Here is a 26,259-nt window from a genome sequence, read left to right on the forward strand (position 1 = left end):
AATGGGAGTTTATTAGCCTGTTAGCACTCAACACCAACAAATCCCATCCATTCTTTAATGGAGCTGTTGTGACAGGTGTGTTGACTAGTTTACAATTTGACAAAGGGTTTATTTAAAGCGCTATATAGCATGCTAGAATGGTGTGTGTGGTGTATGTGGCTATGGTGCTGGGTTGTAAAATGAAGTGACGAACCTCAGATCCAAAGAAAATGAAAAGTCATGAGTGGGAGAATGACTCACAAGGGGCTGACCAGCTCGCTCGCCGCCAGTGTTGATATTGCACTTGCTCAGTGTCGTAACCTTGACAAATCGCTAGTGTGACGTACCAAATTTGTCTCTGATTTCTCCATCTCGCACAACAACAACAAACCAAGGCATATACGTGGGATGATGGTGTGCTAGTGTGGTCTGCTGTGAGTGCTTGAAGCCCCCCCCCCCTTGCTGCAGTGGGCCCGAAAGAGCGGCGTCAGCAGCAGCGCCATAATAAACACCAAACAGTGGACGTTGCTAACGTGGCTGCTGGGCCAAAAGTCAGCCGGCCGGCCAGCCAGCTAGGCGGCCCTGTTCTGGGAAAGCGTGCTGGAGAGGGCCAGGGTCTGGGCCCTGGTGGACCATGGATGGGGGCGCTCAACCCGGCCCAGCTGACAACCTCCCGCGGCTCTAGTTTATTTCATCCCAGAGCATGTCGGGGTGGATTCCCACTCCAGGGCACAGCCAGCCAGCTGGTGAGCTAGAGGCGCAGAGAGGAAGGGAAGGTGGGATAGGAGGAGGGCTGGGGGTTAATGGGCCTCACAACGTGCATTTGGCCATTTCTGTGTGGACTGTCATGCTTTTGGGAAATGACATGACTGTGCCCCCTGGGCATGTTATTCTAAGATGACCTCAGTATCTCGCAATGAAAATGTCCCAAGTTACCAATTGTTACTCACTCGTGACTGCATAGGGAGGCATCCGCTGTGCCCGTTAGGCTTCAGCTGTAAGTTTCCTACCAGTGACTTGTTGCTCATCACGGCTGCCGACCAGAGGGAAGCGATGTGCATGAATGTTGCGCCGGGGAATGGTTTTCAGCACGCACCACTGCACCTCAAAGGCAAAATAATGCCCTCATGTTTACAGTACTGGGGAGACTGAAGAATGCTGGAAATGTAACTAGTCTTTGATGCAGTCCTCATGCCCATCACAGCCCTATCAATTTGTAAACGTCCTACAGGAATCTGTGCTGTAGGTTAGCCAATAAGATAAACCCATCATGGTGGGGTTTTTTTGAAGGGGTAACTACATCTGTCTTTGTAATCTGCATGGGGTCAAGACTGAAGATCTGTTGAAATGTACATCTGCTGCCTTTGCCAAGGAAGTGATGAAGCTTATCTTGATTAAATGTGCCGTGAAACGGATGTGCATTCTATCCACATTTTCCCTGTTGGTACTCACTCAAGTTGATTACAACAGAGATCCCCTTCAACTTTAGTTCAACTGTGAGTTGAACAATGTTTTTTTCATGTGGGATTTTCTCCCTCTTTATCCTGTCCAGGACTGCTTTTGTCCTCTCATTGATTACAACAGACATCAACACTACTTCCCTGTGAGTTTAACATTTGTTTCCGATATGGGATTTTCTTTTTTGTTATTCTGTCCTATAGAGACTGCTGTGTCTCACAGGAGCTGAAGTTAACATTTTAGTCAGACTCCCCCCTCCCCCATCCCACCACTGAACAGCTTTTCTTGGTTCTTCTCAGAGATGTCAAACATGGCCAGTGGCTCCATCGCTTCACACTTTGCTCTCCCCACAGTCCTGATGGAGGTCCTAGCGCAGCAAATCACACGGAGGCCACAGTCCTGATGGAGGCCACAGCGCAGCAAATCACACGGAGGCCACACTTTGAAACGGCATGTAAAGACAGTCGAAAGAATTGTGCAAAGGGGGTAAAATGAGCCCATGCACACGTGTGGTGCACTGTCAGTTCAACATCCCTTTACAAAGAGGGGGGGGGGGGGGTCTACTGACAGACAACTGTGGGGAGTATGTCGGCCCATATCCCATGCCCTGCCGCAAAGGCATTCCTTCCTGACCATCAGTGGGAATCACAGACCTGTGTGTGAGACTGTGTGACCCCAGCAGAGGCTTTGCTTGGAGCTGAACTGTAGGGCTAGGCTGTGTGTGTGTGTGTGGGGGGGAGACGGGGCAAACTGGTGGGTATTAATCGAGCCCTGATGGCCAGAGAGTGTGAGAGAGAGAACGTGTGGACATCTGGAGAGAAGATGTCCGCACATAAGCGAGAGATTGGCAAGCCAGCAAACCAAAATACACTTTTTCTTTTCTTTTTTTTTTTTTTTTGCCTAAATTGTACTGTGGGTCCTCTTGCTCTAACTGACCCTGAGGTTTAAAAGCTTTTGCAGACAATACAAATGCTAAAAGTAGCATAGCAGAGAGCAAAGAAGCACAGAACAGGAGTGAGATCATAGCCAGCGGAGGAGGAGAAGGAGGAGGTGATACAGCTTGGGTTTATACCTGTGTGTTTGAGAGAGGGGGGGGGGTCAGATGAGGGAGAGAGTGACTGATGGACTGGCAGAAAGAAAGCGAGACAGAAAGAGGGCTGTGATGAATGGATAGGGAGAAAGATGGAGAGATGGAGTTGAATGGCAAAAGGGAGAGGAATGAGGGGAAGACCGAGGTTTCTAGAGAGAATGAGTGAGAAGGTGAGGAAGCGTGAGATGGAAAGGGGGGGAGAGAGTGTGTGTGTGTGTGTGTGTAGCCCAGAGACTGAGCGAGTGAGGACGTGTTGAACCAGGATGAAAAGTGCTGATGTTGATCTTTGTCCCGGCGCGGTGCTGCTGCTATACCTGGTCGCCGCACTGCATCACACGCAGACCCACAACGCCTGGCTGGATTTATGATTTGTGGAAAAAACCTGGAGCACACAAGCTCTCAAATTTAACAAGGTCTCCCAAAAATATGGCTCTGTGTACACAGGTGTAAAATTCAACAGGCTGTACGATTCAGGAGGCATGTGGCTCTTGACTGTTTCGGTCCATATAACACAACCTCTGGCCTCTGGGCTCACTTAGTGTCTGTCAGTGGTGCTTACTTCTCCCGACCAAGAAACACAAATAAACGATAAGGCAGTTATGTAAATATCCAAAAGCGCCATTCAAACTTATCACTCCAGGTGTTTGGGGCTTTTAACAGGTTGTGTGTGTGTGTGTAAAGGTAGAAATAACATTTGATCATACGGCTTACGTGGCACAATGTCATTGCAGATGGAAATGCACGAAGGGGCCTTTGCGGTGGTGAGGTCATGAAACATTGTGTCAGTACGACATGGAAGTTATGGGCTGTTATTTCAACACCTTGCGCTGAAATGGCAAACAAGCGGTATGTCGTGCCTCCAAATCCATCAGCCTCATGCTTTGTCTGTTTAGATTTAGAAGCCATCACATCATCTCTCTCTCTCGCTCTCTCTGTGTGCGCGTGTGAAGGGTTACGTAGTTTGTTTTGTAGCTCCTGTTCTATATAATTGTGCTGTGTAATGCAGAGGAGACACCAGTTCTTTAATGATATTTTAATCTAAAAAGCCACCAAGGGCATTAGATGGCCATTTATTTTTACCAAACACTATTATAAGCGCTGTACTTGAAGGTCCCAGGCATGGTTCTTGACGTAAGTGGCGGTATTCGTGAGCTTGCAAACTCGTGCTCGCACACGACCAGCTGCCTGACTGTTCCATTTCCACGTGCTAATCCTGCGCTCTCTGCCTGCGTGGCCTTTTTTACTACCTGGCTCTTTGTATCCCAGGGCCAAGAAAATAAACACTTCAAAGTGAAAACGCAAGCGTCTGTTCCCCCTTACACAGCAATTATACACGGGATATCTGAATCTTGGGCATTTTACCCATCAGAGAGAGCCGAAAAAGACAGGAAAGCGAAAACGGATTAACAGGTGTGTCTCATTTTCAGTCCGTTTCTATTTATTTGGGGAATTGTCATCCTGATAAGGTCAGAACGAATGCCTGAAATCATCTGAGAGCTTTGTCCATGTTCAGGGTGCTTTGAATTTGGAGGAATTAATCAGGAAAGTTGAAAATTCCCGCTTTATTTGTTTGGTTTGATATAATAAAGGCCTGCTGTTGGGACGGTTGTGCTCCAACAAGCAGGAATTAAGTTAATTGAGGACAGTTATGGCGAAGTCAGGCCTTGTGATCATGCCTTGTCCATTTGTTTTGCTTTATGCCCCACATGTGTGGACTACCACAGAGGGGTCACCTATCCTTTTGAATTTCCTCGCCAGCTATCAAAGCAGCGCTTTCTTGTTTTGAAAAGAAATGAGCTCGGGACAAAATGGCCTCGCGGGCTGTTTTCAGCCACAGTAGCAACCTTTAACTCAAACCCCTAGTTAAAACTCAATGGCATAAGTTATAGTGTTGGCTGAAACAATACTTGGTGCTGTGCCTCTCCTTGTAACGTGATCAAAGCATGGCAACACCACTGCCCCTAACGTTCTAAAGCAGTTACTTGTGAGCTGCCCCCCCCCCCAAGGATTGCTATGGGGATGCTGGGAGGTTGAACAGGACCTTGTGCATGGATGTTCGATGACATCCATCTGGAACCAGGGAAGACAGCTCGCCCCTTGACTTTGAACGTGCGCCGTGGTCCTACATAATGTAAATAATGCATATGGATCGAGGAATGAGAGCAGAGATTACACCGCATAAATATCCTCCCACAGTCCGGGATCTCTGGCACTTCAAAGCATTCAGACTGAGCACGTGTCCAAGAGGACATGGGAGAGCGGCCTTTCACCAAATCAACCATATCTGCTAGAATCATAATTAATCTCTTCTCTCTCCTCTTTTTCTTTAGTAATTGCCCGTAATAATCACCAATTACACTAAAGTGTGCAAGTGCAACTTGTCTTTGACATTCACAGATGTGTTTTTCTTTTTCTTGTTCTTTTTTTTTGCCAGAGAATCCAGATTTTTCCAGCATGCCTTATTAAACAGTGTGGGCATTGTCGCAGAGGCCATAAATTCTCCTTGTGAGGAGGGAGAGAAATTATCTTTTCAGATGGCCGCTAGTGTCCTGACTTTACACTGGGCTTTTAAAATAACGCTACCGGACCACTGCTTTGTTCTTTTCCCATGTCTTGTCCTTTGTAACCACAGTAACAGGTGGGCTGAATCGTCATGTTTTTAACCTCCTTTTCCCCAAGCCCACCAGCGTGGCTCCTTTCCTTCTGCCCTTGGAGGTGGTAAGCAGTGGGAGCATACTGACTTAGGCTGTGCACAGCTTTGAGCGTGATAAAACAAAGTATGAAGCCATCTGACTCCTTGATGGTCACCATGAGATGTAATTTATCACCAAGCAACATTAAACACGTTATCGTCCTTCTCGGAAGAAGTTTTTGTAAGCCATCTCTTTTTCGGGGTGGACCAGCCATCACTACTGCATGGTGACCAGCCATGCATGTCCTGCATCCTGCATCAGCAGGGAAACCAAATTCCCCGTTTCTCCTGATGACTTTAAAGCACATGGATCATATGAGGTCATGCACTTACATTCTCAAGACATATAGGCCCTATAGGCAATATCGCAGCTAGAGTCTGCGGAAGTGCTTTTTGGAGTCAGAACATACAAGGTCCACACAAAATCATCCAGGTCCACACAAAATCATCCAGGTCCACCCAGAATTGATCACATGTGGTTAAATCTCTGCCATTTTTTAGTTCCTTCAGTTTTGACTGAGCGTACACTGTCCATAGTTCTTAAGCAAAAAAAAATGTAAGTCATTGGTTCTTCCTGTATCTGCTCACCTGGGACATCTGGAAGGGTGTAGTGTAGTGTAGTGTAGTGTGTGCTGTGCTGTGCTGCCGTGTGCCGTGCTTCCTCCCTGTGGCATTCCCAGCCGTGGCTCCCCCTGCTCTTTTTAAAGGTCTTAACCAGAATGCCACAGTAAATGCAGCTGCAGCAGCAGACACTTGGAAGCTGGAACAAAGCAAAGAGAACATGGTGACAGCATGTAGGCCCGTATAAAAGCTGCATGGGACCATACACACACACACACACACACACACACACACACACACACACACACACACACACACAAACAGTTCTGCCATCACATGTTTATTAGACAGAACAAACTTGCGTTCACCTCTGCAGCATCTGTTTTTAGCGTTATTGGCCTTGGCCAAGCGGAAGGCTTTTGAGGACACGGCGAGCATCGTCCAGGGCTGCACACTTTTAAAGTTACGCTTTGAGACAAGGCTCACGGGCGTGTCTCGCTAAGCAAGACGGTGAGGTTTCTTGGTCAGCGAGATCGTGTTAGCGTTTGCGGCTGTTTTGCACCGGCGATGGTCAATTTATGACTAATGTCATGATAATGGATCTCCCCTGGAGGCGGTCTCATAAAACATCAGTTCTGCTGCTGCAGAACAATGCTGGCATTCTCCATCCCCTGCTTTCACTCAAACACACTTGACGCATCCAAGATTAGAAGGGCAATTTTTTTCAGTCAAGCTCAAAAACGGTGTTTGTGTGTGTGTTACAGCAGTATTACACTGCCCAGGCTGTACACAGAGAGTAGCTTTCTGCCTTGGCAGCCTTCATCTGAGCTTACATGTATCTCGCTATCACAAGATTGTAAATCTTTAAGCTAACCTTGGCTCCCCGTTTGAATCTAAATCATACCCAAGAGTGATTTGGGACGGATAAAGCATAATAGCACAGCAAGGCATTTCATTCTATTCACTGCTGTTATTTTGACTTCAGCAGGAGCTTTAGACAAAGTCCTGTGTGCTAAAGAGATGCTCTGTGTGTTAGACAGCACATCTAAGCATGGTCTGTGCAAATCATACATGTGTGTGTCCTGTTAATAAATTGTGCTTTAGATAGTATAAAGTGGCTTTTAGAAGATTTGCCTCATTCCCCTTTGACCTTTTCTGTATACATGCTTTTAAATAATTTTTAACCACAGAAGACCTTTCCTTCAAAGATGACATGCAAATCGTAATCCTGTTAGTAAATATACATCTATAGTTAAAGATGAGTAGCTGTGATTTAAAAGCTAAATGGATCTTGATGCAACACAATTGCTGAGAGTTTCACATAATTAAAACCATGATGGTGTTCTTCCAAGGAGATTTAACACCTAACATTGACAAAAATAGATATCCTGCCATGATGTGAAGTGGAAATCCAGTTTTATTGTAAGGCCCATGTGAGGGCCTTTGATGGAGAGTTTGTGTTAAATCTGAAGGATGTGCTCGCTAGTCACTAATAGACATGGTGGTTAAACGCCACAGTTTTCTAACCGTGTCCTAATACATCCCACATTACTCTGGTTTCAGGACTGTTTACAGGCCCTGGACCCTCCCCCCCCCCAACACTTCCACCACCATCACCACCCCTTCACTTGCTCCAAGTCAAAGCACCTCATAACCCATAATATGGGTACAATTTTCTATATTTCCTGTGCTACAAACAAGCAAATTACATGCATGCAACCAAATGTCCCAATCCATGCAGTCGATGGCGCGCCACACAGGGATTTATTTCTGTGACCTACAAATCCTATTTAATTCATGAATGTTTTACATCAGTGTGTACAAAAACAAGGAGATTTACAACAGTGGTGCCAATTTCATGGTTTGGTGCATGGGTGTCAAAATACATGTCTCATCAAGGAAGAATTTATGGTAACGAACATGAGTATGCTGTGTAGGAGGCGTCATGAACCAATGTAGAGAATGAGGTTGTGATTTATCATTATTATTTGACATTGTCTTGAGCCTGAGGTGCGTGTGTGTGTGTTTTTTTTGTTGGTTGGGGATGGGTTGTTTGGGTGCATGTGGTTTGTGTTTTACGACAAACACATTGAGCTTGGTATGAAGAACTTGATCACTGGGACAAACCTATACTGTTCATAAGTTTGCTGCTGACGCTGTACCACATGGGACAGAATGAGACACAAACCTTTATTAAAGTAGTGTGGTGGTATCACTTAAAATAAACTAGTTAATGAACAAACCATAACAATTTACAGTGGAAAGTGAGTAGGATTTAGCAGACACTTCTATCCAAAGTGCCAGGAATACTCGATGTCAGGTTCGGGAATCAAACCCAGGTGTTTTTCAGGTGGCGTCAGCAGCTCTTGGTTATGTTTAGCATTTTAGTCTCTAGGTTAAAAATCACAGTCCGCTTAATTCAGATGCCACATTTTAATTTTCAATCATACAATTCATCCCTTCACCAGTACTATGTCATAAGAATTTAAGAGTCTGTATTAAAACACTTGATCTCAAACTGTTAAAGGGTCATTCCACGTCAATTCAACCAGGGCCCACGCACTTAGGTCTCAAAAAATTCTGAAAGAATTACCAGGTGTACCTATGTTACCCAGGAGACGCACTGTAAAATTACTTTTTTGTAAGATCAATACTTTCCAAGATACAGCCAGTTTTATCGGGGGAGGGGTGTGTCGATTTTGTTCGGCCTCTTTTTTTTTGTGTCAAAGTTCACAAGCCCATAGCGCAAGAACTAAACCATGTAGGAGGCTCAAATTTTGCATGCTGGTACATAAATAGCAATAGTATGTATTTTTTGTCACGTTTGGTCTGGATGATCCTGCATGGTCATAGCTGTCCCTCAAAGTTGATCAAAGTTTTATTGGAGTTTTTGGCTGGGCTCTGTTTAGGCCTTTAGAAGACATATTTGTACTCAACGTAGGCTCTTGATTTATGTTCTTATTGAGATGAGTAGAAACACTCTCACAAAATCAATGAAAGGAAAATAAATTCCTTCAGGGTCTGAACAGCAGACCTCACAAGTCTGAAAAAATCATTTTGGTTCTCATTTTCAGAGCACCCAAACACCTTGTGGAAATATACATTTTTTAAAAAATATTTTTTCTTTATTCTCCATGATCCCTTCTTTTTTAAAACACTAATTTGACTTGTCTTATGCTAATCTTTCTTTTTTATTTTCCACCCTGAACATGGGCAAAATGCACCATTGAGATCATCAATATGTTTTATAGAGTTACCACAGTGCTACCTGTGGTTGTATAGAGTAACCTATGGTAACTCTATGCAAAACATATTGATCTCAATTGTGCATTTTGCCCATGTTCAGGGTGGAAAATAAAAAAGAAAGATTTTTTTCAGACTTGGGAGGTCTGCTTCTTGCACTATGGGCTTGTGAACTTTGACAAAAAAAAAGAGGCTGAACAAAATCGACACCCCCTCCCCCCATAAAACTGGCTGTATCTTGGAAAGTATTAATCTTATATAAAAGTAATTTTACAGTGTGTCTGCTGGGTAACATAGGTACACCTGGTAATTTTTTCAGATTTTTTTGAGACCTAAGTGCGTGGGCCCTGGTTGAATTGACGTGGAATGACCCTAAAGGGTTTGTGGAAGCACTCAGGCTGCCTGTGTGAGTGATGACACCTTTAGGTCAGATATAGTTGTGTGTGTGAGTCTGTCTGATGCAGCATGTTGGTTCCTAATCTTCTCCAGTAGAACCTCCTAAATGGTGTTCTTTTTGTACCGTCTGATGAAAGAAGTTTTTGTGAATCCCTTTCTGGCCATTATCTTGAGTGCATAGAACTATAGAGGAACTATCAGGAAATGTACAGCTTTTCCAGCAACATATATCAATGAAGTACTTCCTGAACTTCTCCTTAGTGTGACTGGTACAGAGTATTTTCAGGCTTTATTGACTATTGGACTGTTGAACTGAATGAAATGTCCTGTGTCAGGACTGAACCTACTTAATGTGAAAAGCCATTTCAGAATGAAACCATAAGCAAGAATGAGCGTGAGCTGGTGGAAACCTCTGGCTTTTTGCCCACTTTGAAGTAATTATTTAAGGATGTATAATTGGGTCCTGTTAAAATGATTTATTGTTATCTAAGCACATTGTGAGTTTGGTTAGCTCTGTAAATATCTAAAGGAGTATTTACAATGATCTAACATTTTTAATCGGGGACACGTTCCCATAATACAGAAAATTTGTTCTCACCACATCACATATTGAGGGATAATTGCTATCATATGATGATGTCATATGTTCAACAGTGCGACCCTTTGTCCCCCCCTAATTTCGTGGCTCAGATGCTATCTTTGTGTGTCTATGATTTGATAAAGTTTGATTAATGATCTGGGAAGTTTATAAATGGCTTATGCCAGCACAGATGCCGATGTTTTATGATTTTTCCCCCCCTTTCTTTTTTCCCTCCTTACTCCAGATAAAGTTGCCTGGTCTTTCGGAGTCGAAAACCAATGTCTCGAATTTGTCACTGTGCTACATGAATGACTTTCATGTAATACGAATCCCATGGCTTCTGACTGCCTCCAGACAAATTGGGTATAAATCCTGAGCTATTATGGCCATTTGTCTGTCTTATGGGGACCTAGGGAGGATGGGCAAAAGGCTCTGACAATGCCCCCCCCCCTCCCCTGCAGGGAGACATGACAATGAAATGCAGTGGAGGCTGGCGGAGTGGAGGGGAGGAACGGTGGGTGTTGAGGTGGGGGTGGGAGTTGGAGTTTGGGAGACTACTCCACTCCCAGGGGGACATCTGAAAAGAGTTTTAATTCCAACCCTGAGAAGAAATTACGGTGACAGATTGTCTGCTATTACTTATGGGAACGTATGGTTGTACTGCAACATGGCCATACCGGAGATAAGTGTTCCAAAAGTGTTCCACTGGGCCTGTGTGGCTTTTCCTCTGTTAAAGGGAATCAAAGACACTGCAGTGCACACTGTAACACATTAAAGAATATGCTGTCCATAGAGGCTGCCATTTTGCCAGCTGTTTTGGCATTTGACAGGTTTCTGTTATTCTTTGTGTCTCAAAGCATTAGCATTTTTTTAAAATGTTATTTTAAAATTTGCTCCATTATGATTTTATATGTCTTGAAAAGGGAAACCCTTTGACTTCTAAGACATGATGACTGTATGTTTTGGTAGCGTAGCAAGGAAGGGAAGACCCTGTAGGATGGCATGAGAACGTTGTGTTAGCATTCAATATGAAAACCAGACGTGCCATGACCCCGCAGGCGAGTAGTTACTGGAGGAACATCATACTGATTAGGAGTGCCACCACAAAAAAAGTCTCTGTGGGTCCCTTTGAGTATAAAACACATGTAGCATTAAGAGCCTGGGCACCACAGTGTAGATTCCCTTCCCAGTTCTCTGGAAGTGCACAGATCTATGTTCAAAGCCAAAATATTCCCCTGCAACAACATTTGGAGATTGAGATGTTGTGCAGTAGCCCGACATGAATATATGTATCGGTTTGACAACTACAGATCAGGAACTGTCCAAATAGTCTTAAGTCTACTCACAGATATGGCACGGCATTTGCTTTTATTCAGTTTGATCTGAATGCCATTTATTTTGCTTTGGCATGGAATCAAGCAGACAAAGTCAATCTTGATGATCAAAGACTTGGTGAAATAAGCAGCCATGGAAAAGAGGTTTCAGCTTTTTCTTCATCTAGGCTGTGCAATGTCAATCACACAGTGCCATTCATTGTTATTCAGAACGTTTTTGTATTCCTTCCTGCTCATGGAAGTGTGTGTCTTAGGTGAACCGAATTGAATTTGAAAGCAAATTCCTTTTAATCTCTGGATCAGTGTAGCGTACTTGTGTTTCAAGTCCTCCGCACTTTTATTCATGGTTCCTGTTAGGTTTAGCGCTGGGGCAGATGTGGCATTTGGACACTGGTTTTACTTTTAAAATTCCAAAACTGACAATTCCGCTATGACCGCAAGAACATATTGCCAGAACTGTCCTCAAAGTGCCGAGATCTGCGTGCCGTTCAGAAATAATAGGTCCACTGGGTATCATTGAGCTACAGCTCTGAAGCAGTTTCTTTTTTAATATATTATTTTGAAGGGACAAATGATCAGCTTCAAAACATATTCTGTATTGCTTGCTAACAATGTGTCTGCATTCTTGCACTTTCAGCCTCCCTGTCTGTTTAAAACCGCAGCAATCCTAAAAATAGAACGTTTGGTAGATCACTTACGAAGCTAGCATGAGGGTTTAATTAGATGTCCTTAGTATGATTTCTTTTTTAAAACACATTTTTACCACTTTTGTCTCAGAATAGGTGAGTACAAACGGGGGGAAATTGCATCACCATAATGCTTGAGGTGACTTTCCCATCATTCTCATTTAAGCATAGTAAAGGGATATTTGCTCCCATTTATTATATTTATACCAAGAACCAGCCCAATTCAGGTGGTTCAAACCCATTCTATTAGTTAATTATGTGCTGCACTACAGAATGCATGATGCTTGGCAGTTCAATCTGAATCCAATTTACCAAAATGAGGGAGTCAATTAAGATTATTTGACATCAAACAAAAGTAATACCCTTTCCTTCGTATTAGGCAAGTGTGTCATAGGAGAAGCTGATTTATTGAAAACCACAATGACTTCACAAGAGTCATGAAGAACTGCATTTTGTACTCCACCTTAAGCTTGTTGGATCAAGTTTCCTTTCTGACCACCAGTTTTGTGTGTGTGTGTGTGTGTGTTTGGATCAACTCCTTGCCATGACTCTGGCCTGCTCTGAGTGATGTGATTTGTGTGTGTGTATGCATGTGTGTTGTGCATTTTTAGGGCAATATGGCTGACTTCTGGCTCTTGATGTTGGCTAATCTTGGCCGTGGAGTGGTGTGATTTTTGTGGAAGACAAGAGAAAGTGCAGGTCCGTCTGGTGCTCTATTTCTTTCTGAAGGGCCCAACTCAGATTGCATGGACCAGGTGGTGCCTTCATTAGCAAGGCATCCTCAGGTCAGACGCAGCCCAGGCAGGTAACATGAGCTTTTTGGAGAACCTTAAAAATTCATATTTATTTATCTTGATAAATTATTTTTTGTGTGTGTGTTTCTGCGCAAAAGCCTTTGTGGATGGGATTTGGAGAAGGCCTCAACAAAATTTAATTTTCATTTTCAGAGTTTCAGAGCCACACATATGCAAATGCTTTGATATATATATATATATATATCTGCAGCCTGAAATCTTGGGTTGAGCTCGAAGTCGAACACAGCTTGGATTCAATGTACAGGTCGTCTCGCTCAGTACATATTAGCCCCATTTAATACTGTGTTACGTTGTCCTTTGGCTAACACCCCATCTCTCTCTGGATGACTTCTGTGCCAGAGACGGCACATCACACTCTCGCCACCAAGTGTCTGGCTTTTTTAGGACAGAGTCTGACCACGCTGAAAGCCGCGTAGCTCATCAGTACCAGAGGATGAAAATGACACAGAGTCCTCGTGGGTTTTGATTGTCGGCCAGATAAGAGGACGCCGGGGTGGGATTCGGTTTCACCCTGCTGGCCCTCTGAACACAACCCCCCCACCCCCCCCCCCCCCCCAGTAAACCTCCAGCCGTCCAGAGCCCACAGCTGACAGCTGTCTCTCTCTCCAAGAAATGTTGTTTTCAACCACTCGTCCAGTGAAAAACCAAACCCTTCAAATTGGTTACTGACCCACAATTTTGCATTCCAAACCAAGAAAAAATACAACCTGCCACAACCTTAAAGGGGGGGATGCTGAACACGAGTCTCCTGTCTTTGATCCGTCTTCTCTTCAGCTGAAGTTCTAAGCTGGGTTCCCCTCATTTTGTCTGTCTTGGAACAAGAGATGGAGCCATTCATCATGCATTAGGAATATACATAAAGTACGAGTACAGAACATCATACCCAGGCCATCTGTCAGAATTACGTCAAACTCATTGAAATGGAAGAGCTCTTGAGTTATGTACAATAGCTGGGATGCTTTGGATTCCCTTGGTCTATGACTCTACGCCAACGACTTCTCATGAAGAGCACAATAGCTGGGACGAATTGAGATAATTACTATTTTGTCTCTTTGTGCTCTTGTATGATGGACACATCACAGAAAATTAGTTCATGCCCTCTCTAATTTATGGGTTAGAGAAGAAATCCATTTAAAAGACCACACACACCATGTGTGTGCCTCATAACAGTCCCACTGTTTCCTGCCCTTTGCGATGGGGTGAGAAACCGTCTAGACGGCAGGTGTCTCTCTCTCTCTCTCTGCACTCTGAATTTATTTATGTAGCTGGTGTGAGTCATAAGTCCAGTTCATAAACTTGTATTAAAATACTGCTTCGAAATATAGAAGGGTGAAGACACCAGTGCTCATCAACATATTTTCCATTCATCAAATGATTTCAATTATTTTAATGAAGCCAATTTTCATATAAAAGATCCTTTCACCTTCTGGCAAGAGGTACACGATGGTGGCTTACAGACAGGGCCGTGGCACTGTGGACAGGCCTTTGAAGTCGCCTCTGGTTATTTTTCTGGTTGACAGATCACAGGAGCTGGGGTGAAATCAAAAGGGAAGTGCTTTGATGCCATAACTAAATTGCTTTACTCAAACCATACTGCAGTGTTTTAAAGGTGAGCTTGACTATTGCAAAGAACCTGTTGTGATGTCAATGTTGTGATGTGGAGGAAATGTTGTTAACATTTTTTTTCTGTTGTTGTTTTTGAAACAACTTTCTTGTTGTAATTATATATGTGATGTGTTCACACAAAAATGTTGACAATTTTGCCATGCAGATTCCTTAATAGCACACCATCTGACCGCAGTGTTGGGAAGCACATCTTAAAAAGAACCTGCAGAACACAAAGAAGGTAAGATTAAAAAGTTTAAAAAGCTAAAATGTTGCATGTCATCAACACACAAGTACTTGACATTGGTTTCAATGGAAGCAGTGTCATGTGGAAGGATAGGGACACTAGTCTGGACAAGAGCACATCTGGCGTGGATGGGCTAAGTCCATGCAGGACCTAATTCAGATCTACTTGAGAATATACTGATGGGAGAAAGCGGGGCCATCCACCAAACCTCTCTGCATAGCTAATGGAACCAGGCCAGACCTGGGTTACAGCCAGGCTAGCTTTGGGATTTGAGCTTCAGCAGATAAAGGTCTGGTTCAGGGCCAGAGGCAAAGCAGATCAAGACCAGGGGACTAATGGACATAGAATATGGACATAGAATATGTTCTAAAACGTTCTGAAACATGCACATATGAACCTGGAAAGCTGCGTACACACACACGCAAAAAATCAGATGTATATAACTGGTTTTCATGTAGCTTTTCTGTGTACATCCCAACTGACATGAAATTAAGTGCACAAACACTATACTCCTCCCTTAGTAGCCATGTCTCCACCAACCTATTTTTATTTACAGTTTGAATTATCGCTTTAAATGGCAAGATGTAAAAAAACGTTCTGATATACAAAAAATGTATACGCTCGCTTGAGTTGTTTTTTGTCTTTTGCGAAAAAAATGTTAATGCTCAAAATTACAGATGGAAACAACTTTGCTGAATAAATTCTGACCCAGCAAACATTTGACTTACTTGACTGCTGTTATTCCACTGTCCTTCCCCATACACTGCGTTCCAAATTATTATGCAAATTACATTTTTCTCAGATTTTCCTAAATAGTTGATGCAAATGACGGTCAGTATAATTTTCAAGTCATCAACAAACCTTCTAATGATAACAATATTTTTTTAAAAATAAAAAAATCAAAATGCACTGTTCCAAATTATTATGCACAACAGAGACATTTAATAAGTGTAAAGAACTAAAAATGGTCATTTGTTGAATTTGCAGCATTAGGTGATATAAATTAAATCAAAAGTTATTTCAATCAAAAACATCTTAACAGGCCAAGTTACATGTTAACATAGCACCCCTTCATTGATATCACCTTCACAATTCTTGCATCAATTGAGCTTGTGAGTTCTTGGAGAGTGTCTGCTTTAATGTCTTTGCAGAATAGCCTCCCAGAGCTGTCAGAATAGCCTCCCAGAGCTGCTGCTTGGAAGTGAACTGCCTCCCACCCTAACAGATATTTAGCTTGATGATGCTCCAAAGGTTCTCAATAGGGTTGAGGTCAGGGGAAGATGGGGGCCACACCATGAGTTTCTCTCCTTTTATGCCCATAGCAGCTAATGACCTAGAGGTATTCTTTGCAGCATGAGATGGTGCATTGTCATGCATAAAGATGATTTTGCTACGGAAGGCACTGTTCTTCTTTTTGTACCACAGAAGAATGTGGTCAGACAGAAACTCTATGGGCTTTTCTCAATATGCGTTCTTTTCTATACTTGTGTTCTCATGAACTTGAAAATCATTCTGAAACGTCATCAATCACCGCCGAAGTACTGTTCCAATTCACAAGTTTGCATTTATTCAAGAACGCATAACATTCCCGGAAGTGTTCTGGAATCGTTGGTTTTAGCAAGGATGCATCGGGTGGTGACTTGGTGGATTGAAGATTCCACAATGCGTTACGTCAGCTCAGCCGTGACACTCACATAAGAGAAATGGCAGCATTGATGCATAATAGGCCTACCTATCATAATTGCTGCTACAATCCGATCCATGTTTAGGCTATAAACGGTAGGCTACAGGCTTCACAACTAACGTTAATCATAACGGTCACTTAAACTGCGAACTTCAAGCGTTGTTCCCTCCATCGGCTAGTGAATATATTCTTATTAATATTTAATTAAAAAAAAAATCAATGAGAAACAAACTTAGACAAGCTGGTGAATTATATATTTTATTGTAAATGTCAGAAATACTGGGTAGACCAATAGAGCAATAGGTAAATGACTAGACTCCCGAGCTGCCGTTGGCAAAAACGCTGCTGTCTCAAACTGCAACTTGAGCGTCCTGTGTCCTCGCGTTCTCCAGAGTCTGGACTCACGATCTTAACTTTTCAAGTTCGAACTTTCAAGAACGGGAGACCGTTCTTTAGCGTACTTTGTATTGAGAAAAGCCCTATATACTTTGCCGAGGTCATTTTCACACCATCAGGGACCCTAAAGGGGCCTACCAGATCTCTCCCAATGATTCTGGCCCAAAACATGACTCCGCCACCTCCTTGCTGACATCTCAGCCTTGTTGGGACATGGTGGCCATTCACCAACCATCCATTCCTCCATCCATCTGGACCATCTAGGGTTGCACGGCCACTCATCCGTAAACAAAACTGTTTGAAAATTAGTCCTCATGTATTCCTGAGCCCACTGCAACCGTTTTTGCTTGTGAGCATTGTTTAGGGGTGGCCGAATAGTAGGTTTATGCAAACTTGCAAACTTCATGAGGATCCTACACCTTGAGGTTCGCGGGACTCCAGAGGCACCAGCGGCTTCAAATACCTGTTTGCAATGGCATTTTAGCAGCCGCTCTCTTAATCCTATGAATTTGTCTGGCAGAAACCTTCTTTATTATGCCTTTGTCTGCACAAACCTGCCTGTGTTCTGAATCAGTGACACATTTCTTCACAGTACGATGATCACGCATATGTTTTCGGGAAATATCCAATGTTTTCATACCTTGTCCAAGGTAGTGCACAATTTCACGCTTTTCAGCAGCAGAGAGATCCTTTTTCTTTCCCATATTGCTTGAAACCTGTGGCATGCTTAATAATGTGGAACATCCTTCTTAAGTAATTTTCCTTTGGCAAACTAATTATCACAGGTGTCTGAGATTGATTTTAATGATCCAAAGATCCCTGAGACACAATACCATCCATGAGTTTAATTGAAAAACAAAACGTGTTTATGACACTTAAATCCAATTTGCATAATAGTTTGGAACACTGTGTATGTATGGCGCCCGTCGGTCTCATATAGCCACTAGCTAGGTTAAATGTGAACTTATAACTTGGCCAGTCGGTAGTAGTTTCTGCATGGATGCCCCCTTGTTGCTTAGGTATGTCAAATGGACTGGTATTTTGTTTCTAGTTTATACTTCCACTTGTTAGCATATAGGTCTACCACGATCATTTGACAAAACGGGTGAAGTTTATTCGTTCAAGCCAGTTGTTGGAAAAGCATGGTTTTTTTTGTGAACTTTAAAAAAATATCACTTAAAGCTGCAGTTGGCAAGTCTGACAGATTTTGGGGACTTAGCCAACATTTTGAATGTTTACAACTCTCATGCCCCTCCCCCACTACCACTGAGCACCCTCTCATCGAGTTTGTGCTCGTCAGTGTGCACCAGACTGCACCAGACTGTGATTGACCGTCAGATCTCACACAGCCCTGCTCTGATTGGACCAGAAGAACCGGGAGCTGTGGATTTTTGCAAAACAAATAACAGGCTCTAGGTGTAGGTAGAAGTGGGGTTTTTTTTTCTAAAACCGGCTGATTTATGTTCTGTCAGAGCATAGTGTTGGTTTTAGTAAATAAGATCAAAAAAATCTTGCTAACTGCCGCTTTAACATCTAGATGGAATCGTGAATAGTTCCACTAATTTTAATATGCTAATTATAAAGCCACTCAAGAGTGCAGACTAATGCAAAGGCCAAACAGCCTATCTTTCCGTGTTAATAAGAATAAAAATTAGACCTAATTTTCGGATCCAGCCTATGATTTGGATCTACTAATGAATTTAAGTAGAAAATCATCAAAAGGTTATTTCCAGTAAATGCAAGGTGGAAGTGCTCTTATCCGATTAAATGGCATGAAAACAAATTCTTTTGGAATCTGGAATTCATAACAAAACAATTGGAGTGGCAGATCGTGGCAATGGCTATAAATGCAGTGGGGTCAACCACTCTGGAAGTTGGTGTTTGCATCACAGTATTTTAATGGGCATAAATCAAAATAACTCCATACATAAATAAAACAAATCTGAAATCAAATTCCATCAGACCGAGAGTGTGAGAGCTTGAGGCAAAATTTAGTATCTATACTCTTTGTAAATGAGGCCCCAGATTTTGGCCAGGTAACATTACAGGCCTTATTAAGGTCAAATCCAGTCCAGGTTGGGGCTGGATCCAGTCCACAGTCTGGATCCGCTTCTGACTTGGTTCTCCACACCTCCGGTTGGAATGCTGTGTGAGGAGAGGTCTTTCCCTATCCTCGGATTCCAGGGAAGGGGAAGTGGTTCCATTCGCTCCTGTGAAAACAGCACCTATTGAAGGATGAGACATGGTCAATTTAGTTAAGTGAGCTGCAATCCTCCACCAAAAAAGACACAACCTTGTTCTCTTTTGTTTTTTGCCACACCTATGCCATATCATGTTCACATTTCCACTTTCACAGCTGCCTTCAGCACCCATCTGTAGGTACGCAAGGAGGGGCGGGGGGTGTTTTTTCCATAACAGTTTCATTTCATTTTCCAGTGCCTGGAGGTTAAAAAAAAGGAAGAAAAAAATACAGGGCTCTGGTTTTTTGGAGTGAATTGCTGAAAACTGTTACACCACAACTAATGCTACCCCAGGCCTGGTTCTTATTTTGAGCACTGCTGCGTGGGCTCAGGGAGAGCGGTCTCTCTCCTAAGCTTAGGGATACAAACAAACAATCAATAGCACATTTTAGCTCCCCATGAGAACTCTGTGGCCGTCGCCTCAGACCTCACTGGTTGTGCGGCACACAAAAGCAAGAGGCTTGCTATACCACCCCCCCAACTGTTGCATATTACCCATGGCTTCCTTGACATAAAGAAGGCATGCGTTATCAATGTTCCGAATCATGTTTTATTTCTCTGGCATATTAACTTAACAGGCCTTCTTGTGGCCTCCTCCATGTGTGTAATTAGGGGTCTCTGGAAGATCCCGAAATTGCTCAGAAATTGTGCAATATGTCATGCCGTATGAGAAACACCAGCCGTTTGTGACATGTTGTTGTCCTCTAGTGGATTTCATATAAATAACATTTTTTGGGAACAAATTGAATTCACTTAAGAGGGGCTGACGAACTGTACCTTTCAATGAATTGAGTCAATTGAGTAATTGAACGGGCCTTCCTCTCCACCCTCTCTTGTAAGGTGAGGTAGATAAGGCCCCCTCTCAGAACCTGTCAGCTTTGTGTACTTGTGTCTTCCCACTCTGCCGTAAAGCAGCCCCAGACAGCTCCTATTGTTTTCACTGAGGCGTGTTGATTCTGTAGGAGATAGCTCCCCTCCCCTCCACACACACACAGTTGCCCCCAACCATCTATTAGAGACCAACATGGTGCAGGATGGCTAAGGCTCAAGCCCCAACTGGCTAGGATACCCCCAGGGGCTAAAAGGAGAGCCCAGACACCATACATCTTCGTCTGACAATGCGAATGTACTCCCTCTTTCACCGGAGAAAAAGAAAAGTGGGGGTGGGGGTTGGGGGGGGGCAGGACAGAGAAAAGAAAGTATAGACCTCAGCTTTCATTTATTTTGGAGTGGCTGCCGAAAGATCCCTCTGTCCAACTAGGGGCACGTAGCTGCCAATTTATCAGCGATAAACTCCAGTCCAGTCCAGTCTGTTTCCTTTACAGGCACAGGGCTGGTCAACACGGACCAGCATCCTGTGGGGCTTTGTGATAGACAGTGGTGAATGGGTTGCTTATCTTATCCTGAGAGAGCTCTCTGAGTGTCGGGTCCATTTGGGAACTCCCCTGCAGCGGCTTCGAGCAAACATTCCAGGGCGAAATGTTAGCCCCCGTGTCCATAGAAGGTTAGTCACTGCCCTTAGCAGGAATAAGTCAACCTTGTCTTCCCTGGCGGCACTGTTTGCATATTGTAAATCACTCGATGGCTAACCCCTTGAAGTCACAAATCATAACTTTTTTAATGGGCTTGAAATTGGGCATTTTAACTCTAAGAGGCTCAAATAAATGTGCCCATTTGCAGTGCTGATAACATGCTGGTGTTGATGACATGAAATGACTTCAGAAGCACACATGGTAACCGGACTAGTATAAAAACAACTGTGTTGGAGGATATCCATGATAAGTTTTCCCGATGCGACGATATACATGTGTTCTCATCAAGTGAGCCTTGGCCGGACAGGTCTGAGGAAGGTTTTGATTTATGGACGGCTTCCTGTGGAGACACCGTCGCTCCTCAGTGTTCTTAACCTGAGCTTCCCTCTCTCCAGGACCCCTGCCCCCTCCGGGCCGCGGGCCGTGGGCCGCGGGACGAGAGATTGATGTGGGAAAGGACCACAGAGCGGGCTCTCTGCGCTGGCCGGCCCTGCACGAGAAACCATTCAGGTCCTCGGGGCTTGTTATGCAGTCATGCTCACTCTGTGTGGAGTGGGGGTGCATAGTCGATCAGCTCAGTGGCTCTCATTTGTGTGTGTGTGTGTGTCAGTGATCGAGTGAGTGCAGTACAAGTTTTTAAAATGCCAGCTCAAACGCACTGAATTTATGGAACTGTTTACCCAAAGAGCACATGTTGAGCAACAGCACATCTGTGTACCAACGAACATGGTGTGTGGGACATGAATATTTAATTTTGAAATACGAGCAAGGGCTAGGGCGACTCTGACATTCTTCAGACTTTTATTCTTAACAGTTCATTAAACTTTAAAAACGTCCGACCAAAAGATTTCCGTCAGGATATTTGATTTATTTGATATTTGAACAAAACGATTCGGGTCAAGAAATTAGATGTGTATATTTCTGTTCAACTCTTCTTCTGTTTATTTTTCTGTTCTCCAACTCTTGGTCATTTTTCCTCCTCTAAACAAGACACCTGCCTTGTTAGGATTGTCCCTGAGGTTATTTTCCCACAGAACTAGGCCTGTTAACCTCCAATCTGATAACCTCTCTGTAGACAAAGACTGGCCAGAACAAACTTGCAAGTAATGACTGGTATGTGTAGGGTTTGCTTAGTGGATTTTGCTACCGAGGAGGTCCAAGTGCTTCCCAATGCTTTAAATCATTTTTAAAGAGGAGACTTGTGTACAAAGCTTACGTTTCAGATATACATCGACCTCAATGCAATAAATCAGAAATCCAAATTAATTTCCAGAATAAATACAGGATAGCATGAAAATCCTATTGAGGTTTGTGTTGTTGTTGTTAAGATGGGTCTTCTGGATTGCAGTCAAGAGTGTAACGTGCGGTTTCCAAAGTGTGATGAAGGTCTCTAAAGCCGTTGAGCAGGCAGAACATCTCCGACGCTAAAGATGTTTGCAGATGTATTTAACCGCTGCCCTGGCCTCTTGGCTTTGCTTCTCTGCACCATCACGCTCAAAGTGAGGTGGGGGTTGGGAGCCAAGGGATGAGGTGGAGGTTTCAGAGGGGTGTGTGTGTGTGTAAATTCTTAGTTTGTTGAAAAGCCCCTTTGTCCCTCATTTGTCTTGGCACCAGAGTGAGGAGACTCTTCCCCAGATATTTGTGCCTGGCCTCTGCTCAGACTACCTCTCTGAATGACTTTCAGGGGGGACAGGGTCCGAAATAAAGAGCAAGAGGTGTTTTTATTTTCCACAGAGCCCCTCACGATCATCCCACTCCCCAGCTTCTCTGTGTCTTTCCTTTCAGGCTGTTCTAAAGGAGGGCATAGAGAAATGACTGGGTGGAATGGGGAGAATAATGGGGGTGAAGGGGGGTTGTCTTGGCCATTGCCAGCAAGGAACCCTTGCCAAAATGAACCGGGAGTCATGTTTCCGTAAGCCATCCTGTCACTAATACTTGTTAATGCCCGCTCTTGGGTCAACAGTGCAGCGCTCTCTTGCCCAAACGCTGGCCGAGGCCCTTGTTTCTCTTTCCCAGTGATGAATAATGACATGCAGTCGGAGGAGGTCTGCCTTGTCCCTATCTGGAGTTGCAGTCTTCGAGGATGGTCAGGGCCTGAGCCACAGCCCTGAGCTAGTGCTTGTGTGGGGAGAGAGCCTCATGCATTTTAATATAGCGCATGGTGTCATGGTAGAGGGAGCAAACACAAAAACGCAAACGGATCTGCAGGGGCTGGGACAATTAACTCCAGAGATCACCATGGAGAGAGAGGGAAGGAGAGAGTGAGGGAAGGTTTGGCTCCATGGTTGTTTTATGAATGGCGAGCATCGCAGGGTTATTAGAACCTGCCCTGCAATGTCTTGGGTTTCTGAGTTCAAAAGTTGGCCTTCCCGTCTTTCCACCGAGGTCGCATTGAATGACAGCCCCTGCAGAGATGACATCAGAGTGCGGTGCGATAGGGGGTTGCAGCGCAGGTCTCCTCTCTGTTGAAAGCGTCTCATCCCTGGAAGATCAGGTTAAGCTCATTCCAAACCAAGCAGTGGCCACTCACATTAACTTAACTCATCATTCCAAAAAAACAAACAGGGTTGAAGGGTTGTCACTAAAGGTGCTAAGTGTGAGAAATTGCAATTTATTTTGCAACCTCTTTGGTGCAGTTTTCATACACTTTGAATTTCATCTTGAACTAAGAAATGAAACCTCATATTCAGAGTCTTGGTCAGCAAAAAGTGGTTATGCTGTAGGCCCAGCGTCTAATGGGATCTATTTTAAAAAGTGAACAAGGAAGAGGACTTTCCTATTCTATGTGCCCCCTCCCCCAGGTCAAAGGTCACTGACTCTGCCCACAGCCTGAGCTATGTGAGAAGTCAGCAAGGTCATTGTGTTGTGAATAGTGCTCTATTGCCTATGGCCGCCCATGGTATTCATTGACAAAGGGTTAGGGTTATGGTCTGACTTTTAACTCAGGTAAAACTGCTTTCAGTTGAAATTGCTTTCCTTTCTCTCGCTTTTCATTTATGAAGAAGGTGCAAACAACGCTGTTTACAAATAGCTTTATTAATAATCTCTATGCTGCTCTCCAGATGGACGCTCGTTAAATTTTGCATGCCCTCGACAATTGACTCTTCAATCTTGGCTTAAACACAGCTGAGCAAGTTTGTCTAACACACACACACACTTCCATCTCAAACAGAGAGCCTGTAAGTGATTTTGAGTCTATTGGCCTTGTCAGTCAACTGCAGTGTGAGCGTGTCCTTGCTGGAGAGTTTCATGCTCTGGCATAAATTAACATCGCCTTGAGACAGGGGAGCGAAGGTTTGACATGACGTGGCGGCCAACCGGCCCCCGTGTGTCTCTGTGTGTGTGAAGCACATTCAATTCGTTTTGAGATTGCGGCAAGGTTTGGTCCAGCTGGCTCGGAGTCTACTGTAGCTTGTGGCTGTGTGGATGAGCTTCAGTAGTCTTGAGTAATGGTTTTGGATGCCTCGGTTATGCAGAGGCCAAGCTCTCAGGAGAAGATCACTCTCCCTCTCCACAGAGGTTCTGCTCTGGTGGTTAGTAAGCCGTAGATGCAGGGGTCTGGAACGTGCCATGTTGTTGATGGCGCGAGGGAACAGCAATAAGCAGTAGGAGGACCAATTGGTACCGCTTGAAGCGCAGGGCGGACGCTCTCCACATCTCCTGCTGTCAGAGGACACAACTCCATCAGGGCATCATGTTTAAGTGTTGCTCAGGAAGATCTGGCACACCACATTTTTTGGGTTTCTCTTGCCTCTTGATTAGTTAAGCATACCTGGAATCTCCTGCAGGGAGACTTTATCATTTCTATCTATGTCACATGACTTGCTGGAGAAAAGAGAAGTAAATTGTATGTCCAGAATATGCACTCAGAACACAATTTTCAGACTTCCCTTTGAAGAAAATGTGAACCTTTTGTTATACCCATGTGTTCTAGCAAGTACCTATAAAAGCCCCTATTGGGTTCTATGAAACTCTTGAAAGATCTTTTTTATAAAATCTCTTTTATTTACACACCCAACAATACCCAAAATGGTCTGGAACGTCATAACATAGGTAGCACCACCATCATTCTGTTTCTCCATCACAGTGAAGAGGGCTTCAGTTCTCTCCTCTGTCCTCTCCGGCTCTAGGACCATTCTGGGCCACTCTCTTGTGCTGGTTTGGTCTGGTGAGGTTTTTTCGATGGAGGGGTTATGGGTCAGCAGCAGTGAGTGGGGGTTGGTGGGTAGTTTTCGGACCGCGCTTGTCCACAGAGGTCGACACAGCGAAGAGGGATTACATGCGCATTTGGGAAGCATTTGGCACATCAGTACAGAGCCAGAGCATTCAAGATGTTGTGTTTACAAGCTGAGAATCTGCAGCCTCGCCCAAAACTGAGTGGGTGTGTTTGATGTCACTTCTGCCAGTCGCTGTAATTGAATCAAGATGGTCTTGACAGGCAATGAACATCAGAAATAGAAGTAGAGGTAAAGTATTCAGATACAAATATGTTCATAAGGTGCCATCAGAAAGTATCAGAGCATTGCTCCATGTCATATAGGTTTTCAAATCTGCGCGGAGCATTGTGGGTTCTTGGTACTCCGTGAAAGTCTCTGAAAAACAGGAATGTTGAACTAATATGGCTTCTTTTTTGTCAATAGCTTAAGCATGCAGTAATTAATTAACCTGCCAAGTCTCTTATCTAGTCATTTGTCCTCATTCTTGCTACAACAAATCCCAAGGTGCTCCACAACTGGCACATTTTTGTGCAGCTTCACAAAATCATTACCTTTCCTTATAGCATCTATTCCAGTTTATGCAGACATGTTCTTTTATGTCACCCCTGATCTTTGATTTCACACAGCGCTTATAATGTGGCAAAATATTCATAAACCCTTCAAAATGGTTTATCTATCTTTTTGAGCGTATGGTTTTAAGCAATGTCTTTTCAGAGCCTGGGACATTAATCTTACAGCAAACCGAGTCCATATTTTTGTATTTTTAGAGTTGCACATGAACCTTCTCAAAGTTCATTCAGGGATGTGTGCATGTATATAAATTTTACTCCAAAGCAGTTCATGTTGACGATGTATTTTGTATCGTATATATTAGGTTGCTGGTTGAGATGTCTCTTTCCAGTGATTTTCTGCATAAATAAAATTTTGATTTATCCCAGACCAAATACATTTCAGTGTTTGGAATTCGATAAAATACTTTTTCAGATCAGAGGATGATATTTTGGCTTGCACAGATGACTGAAACCACAACCAGATAGATTTAGACATATTCAGATAGTATTTGAATAGGTTTTAGATTCAAGATTTTCTGATACAAATAAGCATTTTCCTACCATAGATGTTGACCAGACAATGATGATTAAGCGTGTATGTCACTCAGTCCCAAAAACGTAGATGGGTACCACGGGTAACACTGTATGTGTGAGGGCCTGACTCTTTCATCTGACAGTCTTTTAATTTTCTCTCAATAAGTTATGGATCTAGAGGGGATTGCTGTGCCATATGGCCTCCGAGGGTCAGCAGGAAATGAGAGACAGGAAAGGAATCAGGTGCTTTACCCAGGGGGAAAGAAGGCGTCTCCGTGGGCTCCGGATCACGTTTACCCACCCCCACCTCAGTCAGATTCCGGTTCTCGGGATTCGACATGGGCGGTCGCGCTCGGGTACGTTCGTCATTCCCACTCCGTGTGGGTGTCCATGGAGATTTACTGTCCATTGGTTTGATG

The 26,259-nt window shown here is 43.7% G+C and overlaps 1 protein-coding gene across 2 annotated transcripts in view; it reads left to right on the forward strand.

Moving 5' to 3' along the window:
- Nucleotides 1-26,259, forward strand: part of sulf1 (sulfatase 1) — a 116,941-nt gene that overhangs the window by 20,977 nt on the left and 69,705 nt on the right. Inside the window, exons 2-3 of one of the 2 annotated variants that reach the window (XM_048266558.1) lie at nt 14,355-14,443; nt 14,606-14,680. The exons of the other annotated variant lie outside the window; for it this stretch is intronic. The gene's annotated coding sequence lies outside the window, so the exon portion shown is untranslated. The remainder of the gene's footprint in view (nt 1-14,354; nt 14,444-14,605; nt 14,681-26,259) is intronic. 2 annotated transcript variants of the gene reach the window in all.

The sequence above is a fragment of the Alosa alosa genome, chromosome 16 (genome assembly GCF_017589495.1).
Source record: "Alosa alosa isolate M-15738 ecotype Scorff River chromosome 16, AALO_Geno_1.1, whole genome shotgun sequence".
NCBI classification, from domain to species: Eukaryota; Metazoa; Chordata; class Actinopteri; order Clupeiformes; family Clupeidae; genus Alosa; species Alosa alosa.